General features: G+C 35.9%; 1 protein-coding gene and 1 non-coding gene across 4 annotated transcripts in view; one reads left to right on the top strand and one right to left on the bottom strand.

Annotated features, from left to right (window-relative positions):
• The window catches only part of Sik2 (salt inducible kinase 2), a 127926-nt gene that overhangs the window by 40781 nt on the left and 67122 nt on the right, over positions 1-20023 (top strand). The gene's annotated exons all lie outside the window — the stretch shown is intronic.
• On the bottom strand, positions 3803-3909 carry LOC143393149 (U6 spliceosomal RNA). Its single transcript, XR_013090470.1, has one exon. It is a non-coding gene; the product is annotated as a U6 spliceosomal RNA (small nuclear RNA).

Below are 20023 nucleotides of genomic sequence, written 5' to 3'. Positions count from 1 at the left end.
TGTCACTTGGTGCCATACTTATAGTTCTATTTATGTAAAAATCACTACTTATTTGAAATAAAGACACATTCCGTGATATTGTACTTTGTTTAATCAGTATAAAGTAACTTTTTAAAGTGGTGTTTTACAATTCTAAGACAGGCATCTTAAGTAGCTTTTAAATTAGTTCCCCACGTCTAAATGCAAGTGAGAATTGTACATTTTTCTGCTTGTCATCAACTGCCTCTTCTCCTCAGTCTTAACCATGTTTCACTAACCATGTCCATCTGTTGTGTCTTATTAAGAATCTGTACACCCATCAACTTCATACATTTAGAGCAATATTGTATAAAGCTTCATGGAGAATATGACTATATTGTAGATGAAATGAAATTTCCCCTCCCCCTCATAGGAACTAGTTTTATTTTTCACTAAAGATACATTTACTATAGAAGATAATCATGAATATGAAATCTGATTTTAAAATATATTGGAATCATTCCTTTGAGAGAATTTAACCAGAATATGTAAAGCATTATTGTAAGTGTAGTAATTTATCAGTGGATCCTTCAAGTATATATAAATGCTATATGAGAGACAAGAGAATTTTTAAATTATTTTACTTACATTTTTAAATTAAAAAAAAATGCTCATCTTCTTTCTTTGGTTATCTTATTTACCAGTAATTTGAAGTCTTAAACTTCTTTATACAGGTCAGGGAATATAATCATATATTTATTTCAATTTTTTATTAACCGTTGCTTAAAATCTCTGTGAGGAATCTGCTGTGTTTTTGGCTGTCGGTAAGATTTTTGACAATGATAAGGATAGCAGTAATAAATGTTATTAAAGGAACAATGGCCTGAGAAGCCTCTCTTGACTCAGTCATACTAGGTAAGCTAAGTGGAGGTCCCATCTCTCTGGTCCCATAATGGCCCCCACATACTTCTCAATGCTGTATTTGCTATTTTATAATTATGTTCTTATATGTCTGTCTCCTCTGCTAGACTGAACTCCTTGAGAACAAAAAGTGTTTCTTACTTATGTTTGCATCTCCAATACCTGGCAGAGTGCTTAGCCCACAGCACATTATAAATACTCTGTAAATGTTTGTTAAGGGTTTGAAAGAATTGACTCTCTAACATTGATAATTACTGTTTTGATCTAAGATTGCATGTCTGTGGACCAAGATAGAGTTGGTCAAGGACATATTTAAATTGCTTTTAAACATTTACCTGTTAAAAATGGTTCTAGTTATTCACTTACTAGGGGATGTGTTATTTTTCAGTTTACCAAGAAATTTCAGTGACTTAAACATATTTATATGCAGACAGTTTTGTTCAGTTGTCAGTAAGGCCTGTTAAGGCCTTAATGATCATAATGATCCTTATTATGTCACTTCAAGCTGGTTACCCATCATCCATAGGAATAGCTCACCAGTTCTCTTTTACAGTTCCATAAAGATAACTGACATAGTGGTTTCACCGTTTTTTAAAATCTTTTTAGAGAAATTCATTGAAGTTAATGGAAAGAAACAGGACCAAGTAATTCATTATGCAAAATAGCTTATACAGTTTGTTTCTGAAATGCATTTGTTAATTATTCTGAAATGTCTGATCTGAACATTTGTACTTACACATATTCATATTTACTATTAGGGATTTTGGCATTCCAGGTAAAATAAATCATTCTGTGAAATTCTACCTTGAGTTGATGGCCAGTTGCTCAATTCCCATTCAATTTTCTGACTTAACATTTCTTAGAAACTTCTATTTTTCCCAAATGTAATATCATTATACATTTCATTTGTGTTCTTATACTCTTAATCTGTTGTATGAGGCTATAATAAACTACTTCAAGCTGGGTAATTTATAAAGAACAGATTTATTTCTCATAGTTCTGGAGACTGGGAAGTCCAAGTTTAAGGCTTGCTCCTAGCTGCATCCTGTGGTAAGAAAGAACACTGTGTCCTCAAATGGTGGAAAGCAGAATGGCCAGGTTTCATGAAATCTCTTTCTAAAAGCTTTATCCCACTCACAAGGAAGGAGCCCTCAGGACCCATTTACCTTTTAAAGACCCCATCTTAAAGTACCATCACATTGACCAATAGGTTCCAACGCCTGAATTTTGAAGAGGCCACATTTAAAGCACAGTAATGGGTTTTTAGAAATAGCAGTGTTGGGGCTGGGAATGTGGTTCAAGTGGTAGCGCACTCGCCTGGCATGCTCAAGGCACTGGGTTCGATCCTCAACACCACATAAAATAAAGATATTGTGTCCACCTAAAACTAAAAAAAAAAAAAAAAAAAAGAAATAGCAGTGTATTCTCATTAATAAAAAAATCACATGAATCTGAGTCACTGTAGAGATGTACAAAATCACTTTAAGAATGATACTAAATGAGATCTTTAGCTAACTTATCCCAGGAGTGAAAAACTTCCTTATTTTAATCTGAAAATAGAAAACTTCAGCGTCTTTTTGTTTTCCAATAGACTAAGAATAAATTTGTGCATGTATTCATTGAATATTTATTACTTATAAGTCATTAATCATAGTGCTGTAGACTACAATCTAAAGTTTTTTTTTTTTTTATTTCAAGTACTTTGTAATAGCTGAGACATACTGAAATAACAGTAACTAAGCTTAAAGAGCAAGGCAGAGTGTTTTGAATATGGTGAAATTTGAAGGACTATTGAAAGCCTATAGTCTTGACTGATACTTTTCGATAGCACTTGGATTGTTGCTGACTTTTCTGGTAAACACCCATTTTGGGTACATTTCTTTCTGTTTTGGTAAGGTATTACTGACTTTGTTATTCTTAAAGTGATTTTGCACATTTCTACACAGACTCAGATTCATGTGATTGTTTTATTAGTAAGAATATACTTCTATTTCTGAAAACCTATTACCTCTATAAAGATGGAAGGAAATTTAGGTTGGATGTTTGGAGGTGTAAGTATCAGATGAAAGTAATAGCATGAGCTAAAACTCAGAAAACTATGAGGTTCATATAAAGAACAAAGCAGTTCAGGTTAACAGGAATAAATGAGGGTGGAAGGGAGGGGTAGTAAGAAGAGATGATAATAGGAAGAGAGATTAAGGGTATAAAAGCAGACTGAAGCTATATATGATGGAGGTTCTATATATAAGCTAGGATAAGGAATAACCTTGGCTTCATTAATGCCATAGGCATGGGAGAGCTATTGAGAGTTTTTAAATAGAGGCATGACACATTCAGAATCCTGCTTTAGAAAGATTAATTTGTATTGGAATTGGGAGATATTAGAGTCATAGGGATTACCTTGACAGGAACCAAAGTGAAATACAGTGAGGACTAGTATAGGGTAATATTGATGGAACTCAACTGGGAAAGAAAGTGGAGTAAAGATGCACCAGATAGGAAAAATACTGCCCAGAGAATGTCAAGCTTTGGCATTCTTTTCCAAAAGTGTACAAATAAGGGAAGATAAAAATGTGTCAGGAAAAGACTTGAAAAATCTCATGCTTGATCCGGATACTTTTTAGCTACAGATGGAACATCTTTGACACATGGTTTATTCCCTCTTAACAGCCAGCTTGTATAATACTGATTATATGATCTTTTCATTTTTTTGTTACTTTTATAGTCTTTGTTAAATTTTATTCTCATTGGAGCCATTCTTTAGTCCCTCATCTGTTAATTGTTGGCCCCTTTTAATTTACAGTTTGGGTTGATGATGATGATGATGATGATGATGATGATGATGATTATTATTGTTATTTTGTACCAGGGATTGAACTCATGGCACTTGACCACTGAGCCACATCCCCAGCCCTATTTTTTTTTTAATATGGAAAGCCTCATGAATTTGCATGTCATCCTTGAGCAGGGGCCATGCTAATTGTCTCTATATCGTTCCAATTTTAGTATATGTGCTGCCAAAGCAAGCACCGCAGCCCTATTTTGTATCTTATTTAGAGACAGGGTCTCACTGAATTGCTTGGCACCTCGCCATTGCTGAGACTGGCTTTGAACTCACGGTCCCTCTGCCTCAGCCTCCTGAGCCTCTAGGATTACAGGAGTACACCACCGGGCCAGGCTTGCAGTTGGGTGTAATTTGACAATTGTATTTCCACCTGTCTCCAACCCCATACCATGTATCTTTCTTACTTGAGTGGCAGAGCACACACTCAACCCAACTCTTGGGAAGGGAAACACAGAGTTGTTAGGTTACAGAGATGTGTCATGGTAATTCAAGTTTCAGAAATACAGTTTAGCCCAATCCCAAAAAAACAAAGGCTGAGTGTTCTCTCTGATATGCGGATGCTAACACACAATGAGTTGGGGTGAGGGTGGGGGGAAAATAGAATAGAAGTTCATTGGAACGATGGAGGGGAGGGAGGATGGGCATAGAATGAGCATATGAGATGGGCATAGACATAATGAGATGGGCATAGACAGTAGAATGAATCGGACATAACTTTCCTATGTTCAGTGTAACTCTATATCATGTAGATGAGAAGAATAAGAAGTTATACTCCATGTATGTATATACAACATGTCAAAATACACTCTACTGCCATGTTTATCTGAAAGAACAAATAAAGTAAATTAAAAATGCAAGTTAGCTAAAATATCGCAGGAACTAGAAATCTAATTAAAAGATGTCTTTTTCTTAAAGAAGCAATAATGTTCTTTCTAGTCGCTTCTTCTTTGTGCAAATATCTACCTCTTCTTTTTCTCTCCTAGCTGTCTTCCTCTGATTTTGTTTTTTCCTAACAATGGCTCATACAAGTCCCAGTTTTTATATGTTTTTATATACTCTTTCACTTCAGTATCTTACAACTAACTGTTAGCTTCCCTCTTTGTGTCTCTTTTTCCAAGACAGGGAATCTGATTCAACTCGCTTTCTAATCCAAGTCTCAGTATTCGTTCTGGTCCAGCAGATTTTCAGCTACAAGTAATAAAAACTTGACTCAAATTGGCTGAGACAGGAGGAAATGTATCATCTTCCATAAAATAGGAAGTCCAGTGGAAGGGCAGCTTTTAGAATTAGTTGACTGAGACTCAACAGTATTGTCAAGCACCCAGGTACTCTGTGTCCTTTCACTTTGCCATCATTGGCATAGCTATTAGCAAAATGGCTACTCAGTTCCAGATATCACATCCAGAGGTAACAGCATTCAGAGCAGAAAGTGGCCATTTTTTCCTATGGCTTTTTCTCAGAAGTTAAAATTGTTTCCTTAAGGCTACCCTGAAAATGAGCACATTTCCTCTCAGGTTTTGTTGGCTTCATTTGCAATTAGAGATTTGTTTGGGATAATAAGCTCTGTTAGAGAAAGCAAAACTGTCAAAATACACTATTCCTCAAGGGGAAATGGACTACCCTGAAATAAATCAGACTTATCTGTGATATTGTGATTGAGTTCTTTTTCCTCTGTGATAAATGAATGCTTATACCTAGAGAGTGGAAGAGAGTGGCAGTCTAATGATGAGGGCCCAAGCACATGTGTGTGCACTCTCTTTTTTTTTAATTATTTTTTTAAAATAAATGACAGCGGAATGCATTACAATTCTTATTACACATATACAGCACAATTTTTCATATCTCTGGTTGTATATAAAGTATGTTGACATCAATTCGTGTCTTTATACATGTACTTTGTATAATGATGTCTATCACATTCCTGTGTGTGTACTCTCACACACACAATTCTCTATATATGTATATGTATATGTGTGTATATAGATAGAGATGTATGTATTGATGCATAAGCTTTTCTTTTTTTAAAAAAATTACTGTGGGAAGAAATTACTAAAGAAAATTAGAGTTCTGTCAGAATGAAAGACATTCACTGTGATTATCTTTGGGTCAGATGGGTATCTATGTAGTATATAGTCCATATTTATTATGTAGATATAGTATATACTGTAGTTTGGATAAGCATTCCCCGAAGGTCCGTGTGTTAAAGACTTGGTTGCCAGTGTAGTGTTTTGGGGAGGTAGAAGAACCTTTAGGAGGCAGGACCTTGGGGGAGGTTCTTAAATTTATTGGGGGTATATCCTCAAAGGAGATATTGGGACACTAGCCCCTTCTTTTTTCAGCTCTTGATTCTCAGTTACCATTAGGTGAGCAATTTTCACTACATGCTCCCACCACAATGTACTGCCCTCTTCAGAGGCCCAAAGCAGTGAAGTCACTCAATCTTGGACTAGAACTTCTAGCCAAAATAAACCTTTTTCTCTATAAGTTAATTACCTCAGGTGTTTTGTTATAGTAGCATGCATCTGGCATATGTAGTATAAAACAGGACTATTTTGTACTATGAACAGTGACTCCCCAGAAAGGCATTGTTGATAGATATCCTGCAATGTACCTTCTTTGTGTTTATCTTATGAATTCTTACAGACACAGTCCTCCCTCAGATTTTCAATAATGAATGAACTGATTTTTAATAAATAGTGCATTTTACTACGTGTCATAAAATATATCAGTAGCCAGTCACATAAAAATTTTTTTAAAAGGACACATGCCTTTATTTACTCATTTTAATGTGGTGCTGAGGATTGAACCCATTGCCTCACACATGCAAGCACTCTACCACTGAGCCACAACTCCAGCAAGTCACATAAAATTTTTACAAAGTTTGAAATATCATTTAGGGAAAGTCCTCCACTCACAGTGCTCATAACAAAAATACCATGTACCAGTAAAGATGCATTTTGCAGACAGGCACCATGGCGAACGCCTGTAATCCCTGTGGTTTGGGAGTCTTATGCAGAGGATCAGAGCCAACCTCAGCAAGCAAAGGTGCTAAGCAACTCAGTGAGACCCTGTCTCTAAATAAAATATAAAATAGGACTGGGGATGTGGCTCAATCAGTGGTTGAATGCCCCTGAGTCCAACCCACAGTACCAAAAAAAAAAAAAAAAATGCATTTTCCAAAACTTTAGCCTAATAGATTTTATGTCCAACCTGTGTTATGTAATATGATTTTTAGGAGTAACTTGTGGAAAGGAGAGTCACACTTTACAGGGGTTGTATCTTCCTGAGTTTGTGCACACCAGTTATTAAGATGAATCTAATAATACCAAGCACCTGCTGTTTCTCTTTATTCGGTACGGTTTATAGGCAAAAGATTCAAAATACAGTATCACTGAAGAGCAAAACTGGGTCAAAAAGATGACTAAAGTAGAGCTGGGAGCAGTGGTGAATGCCTGTAATCCCAGTAGCTCAGGAAGCTGATTGCAAGTTCAAAGCCAGCCTCAGCAACTTAGCAAGGTCTTAAGCAACTTAGTAAGACCCTGTCTCAAAATAAAATATAAATGGGGCTGGAGATGTGATTCAGTGTGGTTAAGAGCCTCTGGGTTCAATACCCAGTACTCCCCCTGCCCCCCAAAAAAGGAAGAAGAAAAAAGAAAGCTAAAATAGGTTAGAAGAAGCCCAGGAAAACCTCTCTTTTCAAAGCTATGTGCCAGCACACTTGCATTTTGAGACTGATTGTTTGGTTTGTTTTGGTTTTGGTTTTTTGTTTGTTTGTTTTCATGGTGCTGGGGATCTAGCCTGGGGCTTTGTTCATGCTAGGCAATAATGGCTGTACCATTAAGCTACATCCCAAGCCCCAACTGATTTCTTTTTCTTTTCTTTTTTTTTTAAAGTATTTATTAGAACTTTATCAGGAAAAAAAATCAATAATCAGTATTTCAAAAGTACAGAAAAATTAGAATAAGAAAAGAATACAGTTCATTTCAGACTATAAAAATATTGAAACCACTCAGTTACAAAAGATGTGAAGTTTTTTTAATAATTCTTTAAAAATTTTAGATTAACCAAAAAAAGTTCCTGTAGACATCCTCTTAGGTTCTCAACCAACCAATTCAACTCTAAAGAACTTTTTTTCTATTTTATTTTTTAATTAATTAATTAATTTTAATTAGGTTTATATGACAGCAGAATGCATTTTGATTCATTGTACACAATTGCAGCACAACTGTACATTTCTATGGTTGTACAAGATGTAGCATCACACCATATGCGCAGTCATACATGTACCTAGCATAATGATATACATCTCATTCCACCATCTTTGCTGCCCTCTTGCACTGTCCCTCTCCTCCCTCCCCTTTGCCCTGTCAAAGTTCCTCCATTTTCCCCTTGTCTACCCCCTGCCCGTTATGGATCAGCATCCGCTTATCAGAGAGAACATTCAGCCTTTGGTTTTTTGGGATTGGCTTACTTGCTTAACATGATATTCTCTATTTCCATCCATTTACCTGCAAATGCCATTATTTAATTCTCTTTTAATGCTGAGTAATATTCCATTGTGTATATATACCACAGTTTCTTTATCCATTCATCTATTGAAGTACCTGAGGATTAGCCTAGGACACCCAACTGATTTCTTAATAAGCCTTTTTGTTAAGAAGGAAGCCTTAGAATGTGGATGAGAGATGAGAAAAGGAAACAGGACAGGCATGAAAGATTACTGTCTTCTTTTCAGTTTTACCTAGGGTCCTGATGGATATTTTTGAAAATGGTCTTAGATAACTTCTACAGGCCAGTATTTCTTATAGCATTTTCCACAAAATACTTGACCTGCTCCTTTAAAAAGAATTCTGTGGTCACAAAGAGAGGGACATATTAAATCCTTCTCCTGGAAGAGTCACAGTGCACCTTAGTAAATTAAGAACTGAGAACTTTTACAGTGAGTGATACAAATGTCTTTAATCTCTCTCTTCGTGTGCCTCTATTAATGTCTTTTAGAAAACCCTGGGGGACTGCTGAGATCAGATAGGAATGCTCTTGAGCAGAGGAATAACATTACAAAAGCACTGTTTCAGTAAAAGTGAGCTAGTAGAGTGTAGGATGAAGTGGAGATAAAAGAGACTGGAACATAAAATCTTGTTTGGAAGCTGTTGGAATAATTTGGTATAAAGAAATCACAAATGGGGGCTGGGGGTGTGGCTTAGGCGGTAGTGCGCCCGCCTGGCATGCGTGCGGCCCAGGTTCGAGCCTCAGCACCACATACAAACAAAGATGTTGTGTCCGCTGATAACTAAAAAATAAAATATTAAAAAAAAACAAAACATACGCAACATTAAAAAAAAATAAAGAAATCACAAATGGTATAGTGATAGCAAATATTTATTCATCCATCAATTCACCAAAAATTTATTGAGCCTTACCTATGTGTCAAGCACTGTTCTAGATCCAGGAAATACTGGGAAAAAATTGAAAATCTTTGTTCTTTTGGAATTTATTTACATCCTAAGAAAGGGCAAAATACAATAAACAGATACATAAAATGGCAAGTGTTGAAGAGTACTAAAAAGAAAAGTAAAGACTAAGTAAAGCTAAATGTAGAATCCACAGGGTGATGATTAGAGGGAGACCTGGAGTTAAGCAGAGACCTGAATTAAGTGAGGAATAAAGCACTGTGGGAATCTAAGCTTAGGGAACACAGGACAAAGACTTTGAGGTAGGAACCCCATGTGACTAGAGCAGCGTGAGTAGAGGGTGATAGGAATGGGGGAGGGGAGGTGTGGGAAGAGACAGGGAATATAAATTCATGTAGGACCTAATAGATCATGATAAGGACTTGACATTTTATATCCAGTGAGACTAAAAGCCTTTGGAGAGTTTTGAGCAGGGGAGTGACATGGTATGACTAAGTTTTTTATTGGTCATTCTGACTCCTTTTGGGAGAACAGGCTGAAGTTGAGACAAACTGGTTGGGACCATTACCATAGTGCAGGCAGGAGATAATGTTGGCTTGGACCCAGGAAGCAGTGGTGTAGGTGATGGTAAGCAGTCAGCTTCAGGGTCAGTTTTGAAAGTTAGGCTGACACAAGTTGGAGACACAGTGTACCAGGTTTTATTTTCAATGTTTAACCCTAATTATTAAATCCTCATAAAACCTTCTGAAGTAGATACAGTTATCATATCTGTTTTACAGTTGAGGAGACCAAAGCCCAGAAAAGTAGCCTGCCACAGTCATACGGCTAATATGTAGTGGCATTGAATTTGAAACCCAGGAATTATAACTCCAGGGCCTGTGCTCTCACCATTATACTGTCCCCCCAGGGAGGAAGTAGAGGGAAATCCTTGGCCAAGACCCTGTTTCTGTTTCCTCTGGCAAACACCATATAATAATGCTTTTGCTTTCATATTCCACCAATGTGTTCAGAACTCCTAAGAAATAAAATTGAATTTCCTCTTCTTTAATCAGCTTAGTGTTTGAGCTAATTCTGCATAACCTTGCCCTTTTCCTTGTTTTCCTGTGAAACTATTTTGGAAGACTTACAAAGTTTCTTGGGGGAAATCATGTCTTCTGACTCTTTTTCTCCACAGGAAAAGGTTGGGGCAGGATAGACTGGTGCTGGGAAGGCTGGAGTATAAGAGAGAGTGGGATAAAAGCCAGGGGTTCTTTTAGGAGTAATTCTAACAGTTCTTTGAAATATTATCCTACTGTGCACCCCATCCACACCGCACAGCCCTCTATACACACCTCATATTAGAGAAATGGGATAGCAGTTAGGGCATTGCAAAAGGCCTTTTGCTTTTCTTTTTTCTTCTTCTTCTTTTTTTTTTTTTTTTTTTTGTAGTTGTAGATTGACAGAATGCCTTTATTTTATTTGTTTCTTTTTATATGGTGCTGAGGATGGAACTCAGTGCCCCACGCATGCTAGGGGAGCACTCTACCACTGAGCTACAGCCTCAGCCCACAGCCTTTTGCTTTTCTGCTCAATATGGCCTACCTACTTGGATTCTGATAGGCATGCTGGAACAGTAAAGCTTTACTACTGCCAATCATATTACTGTTATCTATTTCCCCCCATAGCTCAGGGGCTTTAGCATACTTTCTGAGAGGGAAGAAAGCATCTTAAGAATGCATACATTTGAAATATTTTTCCAATTGCAGTGGCTCTAATCTACTCAAACAAATCAATATTAAATTAAATCTCTCCCACAACCCACTGAATTCTGCTTCTAAAATAGTGCACACGGGGAAATGGTTGAAATAAAAAAACAAACAAGTAGATTAAGTGCTGTAGGGATTTGATAGCATTTGGTGATGTCCCTGGGGTACCATGAAGCAGGTATAGACCAAGGATGGATGAAATGACCTGAGTAAGTCCAAAGTGGGTGGGAGGTATTAGAATTGATATTTAGAAATGCCAAGGACCACTGAGCCTATAGTTCTGTTTTCTGTGGACTTGGGCTTTACTAGTGTTGCTCTCTAGATACTAGACCACCATTGAGTGTCAGAACCTTGGAGAGTTCCAAACAGCAGGGCTGGAGAAGCTTTAAAATGTGTCTGTCACTACTTTACTGAGATGAAATAAAGTGAAGACTTACACATGATGCTGAAACACACATTATGTTTGTTTTTTATTGGAATCTTCAAGATTTAAAATGTTGACCATTCAACCTTCCCCCAACTGCATGGAGATCATTGAAGATTTCAGTCCATCTTGTGTAACAAGCTCAAAGTTACAGTTACAGTGGGGTTTGTATTAAAGTGATGTTACAGAGGGAGGTGGGGTTCCAGATATTGTTTACTCCTTAGGTCTTTCCTAATGGTATTTCTTCCCTATGTTATTTCCTGACCCATTATGAAAATTAATTGAAATCTTTGTGGTTGGAAGAGTAGATTGCCCTAAATATAAATCTGTCCTTGTTTTTCTGATAAGCACTTACGTTTGAAAGTAAGAGATGTTTTTAAAAAAGGTGTTCTGTATTAGAGGTGATTTGTAAAAGCTGGAGGTAATACTACTAATATCCAGCAACAACACTTCATAGTTTATTCAAGTTTAGGCTGTCTCTGCTTTTTACCTCCAATTTCAGTCATCTTATTTTGGGCCACTAAAAAAAAATCCAAATACTTGAATTTCTTCTGTTGTCATGTCTTTGTCCTCAGTCTTAGATCATGTTCATGGTTTTCACATCAAATAAATAAATTTCTGATGGCTTCAGTTAAAACTTCTGTTATAAAACTTTTTTGAAACAGTCTACATTCTGATATCATATTTGCCTAAAATAGGATCTTGAAGGTAAGTTTTAGGAAACACCTAATTATCAAATCCTGGGGGCAATAATAACAAAAGACATAGAACTGTATGAAAGTAGAATTTTGCAGAGAAATAGTCATGATGTATTTATACTCTATGTTCCAGTTTGAAGAGATAGTCATTACCTTTTCCAATATTTGAGAGAACAAGAGAATTAGAGTAAAATTCTTAATTTGCAATGCCAAAAATGAATATGGTTCCTGAAAGGTATGTGATGAAAGGAGAATCTGCAGGATTATGTTAGCATTTTAATCAGATTTTGGAGATAAGAAAAGTTAGGCTTAGGGTGGATAATAAAAAGGATTAGTAAGAAATGTACAGTTGTTCAAATGATATTAATTAATAGCTATTGTTGGTTATTTTAATGAAATTAGTATATTTTTAAACGATGAGGTAGACCCAGTTTGTTGTAGTCTGAGTTTGGACTAAGACTTAAGTTTGTTTTGCATACTATATACTTCAAAACACCAAGAGGTTAATTTCAGGTAAGGTTTTGGATAGACCTAGTAGAATCAGGGAATTATTATGTCTGAGTGTGAATCTGGAGTGATGAAATTACAAGTGAAACCACTACAGAATATGGCAAAATAAAAGGGAGCCAGAGTTCAAAGATAACTGTAAAGGGAATATTGATGCCATTAGTGGGAAGGAAGGAAGGAACTAAGTAACTAACTTGTTGAATGTGAAAGATAGAGAATTTACTAAATGGTTGGAAATTCTATTAGTTTCACAAATACTTATCAAACCCTACAGGTGTGTGTGTGTGTATGTGTGTGTCTGTGTCTGTGTGTGTGTTGCTATGAATTGAACCTAGTGTTTCACCTAGGGAAGGACAGTACTGTGCCACTGAGCTGCATCCCCAGTCCTAGAGATGTCCTTTTTAAACATTTGACAAGGTATATTTGTTCAGGTTTCTTCAACCTCCCCACATATAACTCAATAATATGGTCCTCACATGAATTTTCTTGAGAAAACATTTTTAAGCCAGTTGTGTGGATAGAATGATTGCTTTTTTAAAAAACCATCTGTTTTCCTCTTATAGTAATAAGCAATTGATGGTTTTCAAACTCTTGTTTAGGGGATGATATTCAGTGATAGAACACTTGCCTAGTACATAGGAGATCCTGAGTTTGATCCTTAGCACTGCTCCTGCCGTACCCCTCCCCCCCAAAAAAAAAAAACTTAGCCTATTTTATTATTGCTTTAAAAAATATATTGTCCCTCTGGATTTAAATTTGGACAGATGATTTGTATGTGGTGTTCTATATCTCAATAAAGCTGTGAAAAAATTAGTCCTTATTGCAACACATTTTCAAGTGATTTTATTTCAGCTCAATTGAGGAAAGGCCATAGTTCTGTATTAGTAGTAAATCTTCTTTTATAATAATAAATTACATAGATTTGAGGGAAAAGAGAGTAGATACCAGTTAAGTTTTAGAAAGAGATTTTAAGCTAATTCTTAGAATATGGAATAAATAGGTATTTTTCCTTTTTCTGTTCAACAAACATTAAGTACTTTTTTACCTAGCCAGATAAGTCAGGAAAGACTTCTTTAATGAGATGAGGCTTGAAGGAGGAGTAGGAATTAGTATGGTGAGGAAGACAGAGATATTCAGAAGAATCAGCAAATATAATAGAAATACTTAGGGAACTGCACTCAGTGCGGAATTACTGAGGTGGGGGATTTGTATGAAAGAGACAGACACTTCCCTGTAAATACAGAAAATTCAACACATTTTTAACAGCTTCATCATATTTCATAGTTTGTCATTCTTCTATTGATAGACTTTTAGACTATTTCATAATTTGGACTATTTCAAATAAATATACAGCTATTCTTCCAAACCCATGAATGTAATTGTATCAAAGAGTTTGGTTTAAATAATCACCATTAACAAATCTTAGTACATATCAAATCTGAGCTATGATCAGTCACACCTCATATTATGTGATTTTGAGATTCAAACTATTTTGAATAAATCAAAGATGTTTTCAGTTTCAGGTTACACAGGGGCTTGTTAGTCCATAGTAAAGACTTTGGCTTTACTCTGAGAATATGAGAAGCCATTGCAGGATTATGGGCAGTGGACTGACAAGATATAACTGTTTCTAAAGATCACTGTGGCTACTGTGTCAAGAATGGAAAATGGGGAGGCAAAGATAAAAGCAGGAAAACCAGTTAAGGAATTATTGTAATAGTTCAGGCAAGGGATAATAATGGCTTTAACTAAAAGGGGGTTGATGGAATTAAAGAAAAATAGTGAGATTATGGACATATGTCAAAATTACAATTGATTGGATTTGCTGATTGGCTGGGTGTAGAAAGAGAAAAAAGTCTTAACTCTTAAGTTTCTAGTGGCCTTTTACTGCATAAAGAAGACAATGAAAGGTGCAGGTTTAGGAGAGATAACCAAGAGTTCTTTTGGGGGCATATTAAGTTTGAGATGCATAGTCTACAAATGTGTGGAGTTGGTGGGCAGGCAGTTTATAGATGAGGCCAGAGAACAGGATGACAATATTTTATTAATGAATGGTTGACACATAAATAAAGAAGGAAATGTATGAACCAAAAGTTTGAAAGAAGTCAGGTGCAGTAAAAAAAAATATTGCTATTAATAATTCTGCATGGAGATATAATATTATGGAATTGCTGTGCTTCATCAAAGTTGCCATAAAGAAAATCTCTTTTGGGTGCTGGGGTTGTGGCTCAGCGTAGAGCACTCACCTTGCACATGCAGAGGCCTGAGTTCAATCCTCAGCACCACGTAAAAATAAATAAATGAAATAGAGGTATTGTGTCCCTACAACTAAAAAAATAAATAAATATTTTAGAAAAGAAAGTCTCTTTTTATTTTAATTTCCATATAGTATTAGAAATGTTCTTCACACACACACAGCCCTAATAAATTGAATTAGAAAGACTCTTGGTAAATAGTTGAGCTCTTAATCCTTTACTGTATTCTGGCTATGGCAATTTACCCAGTATTTAGATTTCCTAGTCTTTAGACCCTGATTTTTGTTTGCTTATTGAATGTGTCGTTTCCTTAACCCCTACATCCTCTTCGATCTCAGCTGTTCCTTTCTCACTGACCATAAACTATATATGCAGATACTACTCATATTCTCAGCTTTTAAAGTATCTTCTCCCTTTTATCCATGTGTTAAGGGGATGCTTACATTTGATAAAACTTTATTCCATCCGTGGCACAAACTGCACAAACTAATTATAGTAGTTTAAAATAATGTGAATTTAATCTTTCTCATCATCTACATTATCACATTTTATTCAGGAAACATAAAACCAGACACTAAAACTCAATGGATGTGAATCAGAAATTCATCCCAGCACTGATTCTTTTTGTTCTGTTTTTTGCCATGCTAAGGATTGACCCCAGGGCCTTGCACATACTAGGTGTGGCACTGATTCTTAATCCTGTAGATTTCAAAGAATCAAATCCAAACACATTGACAGATGATACTGGCTTTTTCCAACTTATTTGGTTAATAGACATCCTTATTTATATAGAAGCTTAATGGTCCACAAATATTTGAATAGTATAGAAGGTATTCTGTTTGAACTATTGGTTTTATTAGGGCATGATGAACTTTAAGTTTCAAGTAGAACAACCTCAGAATTTCCTCCAAGGCTTTAACTTTAGCTCCTCTTGAATTTATATAGTGCTAACAGGCTATACTATTATGAGATATGTTAAACTTTATTGGAATATTCTAAATATTTATCTATGAGATGCTTATGCCCAGGATATTTACTAAACCTTACAGTCGCAATTATTTATGAAGTTCTGAAAGACTTACAATTTTTTAGTAACATTTTTGTAATAATTAGATAGCTAAACCATAATTAGATAACATATTCCTGGAAAGCAAATGTATTTACCAAATAAATTATATTTTTTTCTTCTGTCAGCAAAGGATGGAAAAGATTGATTAGAAAGACAGGTCAGATAATGAAGTAAAATAGAATACACAGACAAGCCCACAAAGTTATAGTCATCTGATACTTGATAAGGGTGCCAAAAATACATTATGTAGAAGAGGGACCAGGGTTGTGGCTCAGGGGTAGATCGCTTGCCAAGCATGTGTGAAGCACTGGGTTCCATCCCGGCACCTCATAAAAATAAACAAAATAAAGGTATTGTGTCCATCTACAACTAAAAAGATATTAAATATTTATATACGTAGAAGAAAAGATAGCCATTTTAACCAATGATGCTGGGAAAACTGAATATCCTTATGTTGAAGATTGAAACTAGATTCCTATCTCACCCTGCACAAAAGTCAAATCAGAGTGGATCAAAGACTTAGGAATTAGACCAGGAAATTTGCTAGTGCTAGAAGAAAACATAGGGTCAACACTCCCAACATATTGGTGCAGACATCAGCTTTCTTAACATGAATTCTAAAGCTCAAGAATAAAACTAAGAATCAATAAGTGAGATGGCATCAATTTTAAAAGCTTCTGCACAGCAAAGGAAATGATGAGGAGCATGAAGAGAACCTACGGAATGGCAGAAAATCTTTGCTAGAGGATATTAACCTTCTGACAGGGGTTAATATAACCCAATCAATAAATGGGCAAAAGAGGTAAACAAATATTTCTCAGAAGAAAAATACAAATAGCCAACAATATTCAACTTTTCTAACAATCAGGGAAATGCAAATCAAAACTACACTGATATTTCATTTCACTCCAGTCAGAATGGCAATTATCAAGTACACAAATAATTGTAATGCTGGCAAGGATGTAGTGGAAAAGATACACTCATACATTTTTTTGAGGGACTGTGAATTAGCACAACTACTCTGGAAAGCAGTCTGAAGATTCCTTGAGAAACTGGAAATGGAACCACCATATGATCCAGCTATCCCATTCCTCAGTATTTATCTAAAATCAGCATACTATAATGATACAGCCACATCCGTGTTTATAGCAGCACAGCTGACAAAAGCTAAGTTATAGGACCAACCCAGGTATCTATCAATAGATGAATGGATTAAAAAAATGTTGTATTATATACAGTGGAATTTTACTCAGCCTTAAAGAAAAATGAAATTATGGCATTTGCTGGTAAATGGGTCGAAATAGAGAACATCATGCTAAATGAAATAGGCCAGACTCAGAAAATCAAGGGTCAAATGTTTTCTTTCAGTGTGGAAGCTACAGCAAAGTACAGGTACAAAACAACAACAACAACAAAAACAGTTGGGGGATCAGATATCATAAGAATACAGGGAAGATTGGTGGAATAGAATAAAGAGGTTGAGGGGGAAGGAAGAAGGATAGGAAAAGGGAGGAGATGCAGACAAAATTATTCTATGTGTATGTATAAATATACCACAGTGAATTCTTCCTTTATGTATACCTCTAAAGCACTAATTAAAAATAGATAGGGAAAAAAAAAACAGCAGAGTAGAGGAGAATAGGGAAAGGAAGGAGGGAAGAAAAGAACAGGGAATAGGAACTGAAATGAAGCAAATTAAATTCCATGCATGTGTGATTATGTCAAAATAAACCCAACTATTATGTATAACTACCTCACTAACAAAAGCACTTAAAAGGGAAAAAAAAAAAATAGGTCAAAGAGACTATGGAGCAGCTGCCTGATTAAACACAAAGGTGGTCAGAAAACTCACATTGTGAAATCTAAAGAAACAAAATTTGTGAGAAAATACAAGGGTTTTTGATGGCTTTCAAGTCCTATAGCCATGTTCTAATTTTGCTAGAACTGGAGCTTTGATCTAAGGACACAGGGTGAGACATATACTAAACTCTGTTGATTCCACCACTGTTAGTTTAAACTCTGGCTTTAACAAAATTTATGGAAAGATAGCAAATGGTGTCTTAGGGTGCTTCATCTTAAACTTTTACTTGTCAGCAGTACACAGTAATAGTGTGTTTGGTTTTCTTAAGAGTAATGATTAAAAACCCATGCTAATCTCTTTCCTGGTTAACCACGTGTGGCACAAGACTAACCACTTAAACCACCTGGAGATACCATTCAATGTAAGAGTCAAATCTGCAGACCCAGCTCTATGAAGTCATGTCCTTTTACTGAACATTAATCTTTTAAAGGCCACAAAAGAAAACCTTGCTCAAGACTATACCTGTTCCCCTGTTACTCAGGGTCATCATCACTAAGTTCTTAGGATCAGCAGGCCAGTTTCTTTTTCTGCCATTAAAAAGACTTTTGTTAAATAGCTACAGGGTTCCAGGGTCTCTTATCCTTCTGTCATTGGGTTGTATTTCTGTCCCTCTACACACTCTTGGTATACTACTAATTGTTTTGGGAAATGTTGAATCTTGGTTTCTGATGCTACCTTATGTGGAGGCACAGGCTCTGCTGCCTGTCTTAAATCCCTAGCTACTGTCCAAAATGGAACCATTTACCTTTCATCTTTCCTGTGGGCTTCTTAGATTTGACCTATTGTCTTCTGTCTTCTAGCTGTCAATCATTTTCTACTCAGAATTCTGGCCTTTCAGCCTCATTGCTGGAAAAAAAGAAGTCAAAATTGTTGTCACAATATATCTAACTTCTCTCTAGTCTTAAAATAAATGCTCTAAGAATTTTTGAACTAGAAATTACAGGAAAGAAATGAGGTAAAAACAAACTCAAGGGGGGGTTGGGGTTGTGGCTCCGAGGTTGAGCACTTGCCTCCCAGGTATGAGGCATTGGGTTCTATTCTCAGCACACATTAAAAAATAAATAAATAAAATAAAGATATTGTGTCCATCTACAACTTAAAAAAGTATTAAGGGGGAATTTGAAGTCACATTTTATACAAAGCTGATATCCATTGGAGTATTAATACTGAATCAAAAGGCAACCTTAGAGGTTATACTGATTATATATATCTAGAAACTGAAGGCTGTAAAGATTAAATTATCTTCCCAAGAACTGAGAAGAGAGCCCCAGTGTTTTTAACATTAGCCAATGTTGTTTGGAAGCTTTTATAATTACTCCCATGACTTAGGAGTTAGCCATAAGTAACCCCTCTATGTCTTTTATCTTCCTTTGCTTCTGGAATTGAACGATAATTCATTCTCCAGAACCTGCCTAATTAGTTGTGCCCCTTTCCCAGCACTGAACCTGGAAATAAACAGGAGGCTATGAGTAAACTGGCTTGAAAAAAGTGCTCAAAGGACCTCATTATGAGGGGAAAATTCAAACTACTCTTTTCTACATCATCTTCTATAATGGAGTCAATAATTAATATAGTCCACAGGAACAGATTCCAAGCAAATATTCTTCAAGGCCACTTGGTGATGTTATCTAAAAATGTCATTCAGATATGTAAAAATGATAAAATATATGTGTAATAGTTAAAGAACACAAAATATCACAATTACAAATTGTGTGGCTAATGTTCAAAAGATTTCTTAGTACAAATTGTGAGTTTTGTATCTAAGCATATTTCTTTTTTCCAATATTGAAAACTGTACTAGTCATTGTTACATTGTGATACTGTTACACAGCAGTCCCCCAAATTCAGTGGTTTTCATCAACAAGTACTTCTTGTGTGTAGGTCACTGGTATTGTTCTGCTTTGGGCTACAGATTGGGTTCAGATCTGTGCTTCATCTCTCATTCTGAGCATACTCTTCTCATGGTAGATTGTAGAAACAAGAGATCAAAGCAAACTTCACATATTCCCCATGACCAAGACCAAAGACAAGAATTGTACACCACTTGTTCTACTGGGAGATTGCAAAGTCTTATGACAAAGAGTATAGGTAAATCAGGTTTGGGAAGGAAGTGAAAAAAATGGGAATTGTAATCCACCACAAAAATATTCCAGCATTGTAATGTGTTTGTCGCTGAATTACCTGTCTTCTTTTATTTCTAAATGGTTGAGCAGCTGGTTAGAATCTTATTTTTTCCACCTGACCCTTCCCTTTCACTATTGTATTTTTCCTCTTTGACAAGTAACTTACCATTGTCACTGTTTTTTTACTGTGTAGAACCTCAGTAAGT

The sequence above is a fragment of the Callospermophilus lateralis genome, chromosome 2 (assembly GCF_048772815.1).
Source record: "Callospermophilus lateralis isolate mCalLat2 chromosome 2, mCalLat2.hap1, whole genome shotgun sequence".
Taxonomy (NCBI): Eukaryota; Metazoa; Chordata; class Mammalia; order Rodentia; family Sciuridae; genus Callospermophilus; species Callospermophilus lateralis.
Note: the sequence above shows the minus strand (reverse complement) of the source record. Positions and strands in the feature narration are given on the sequence as shown.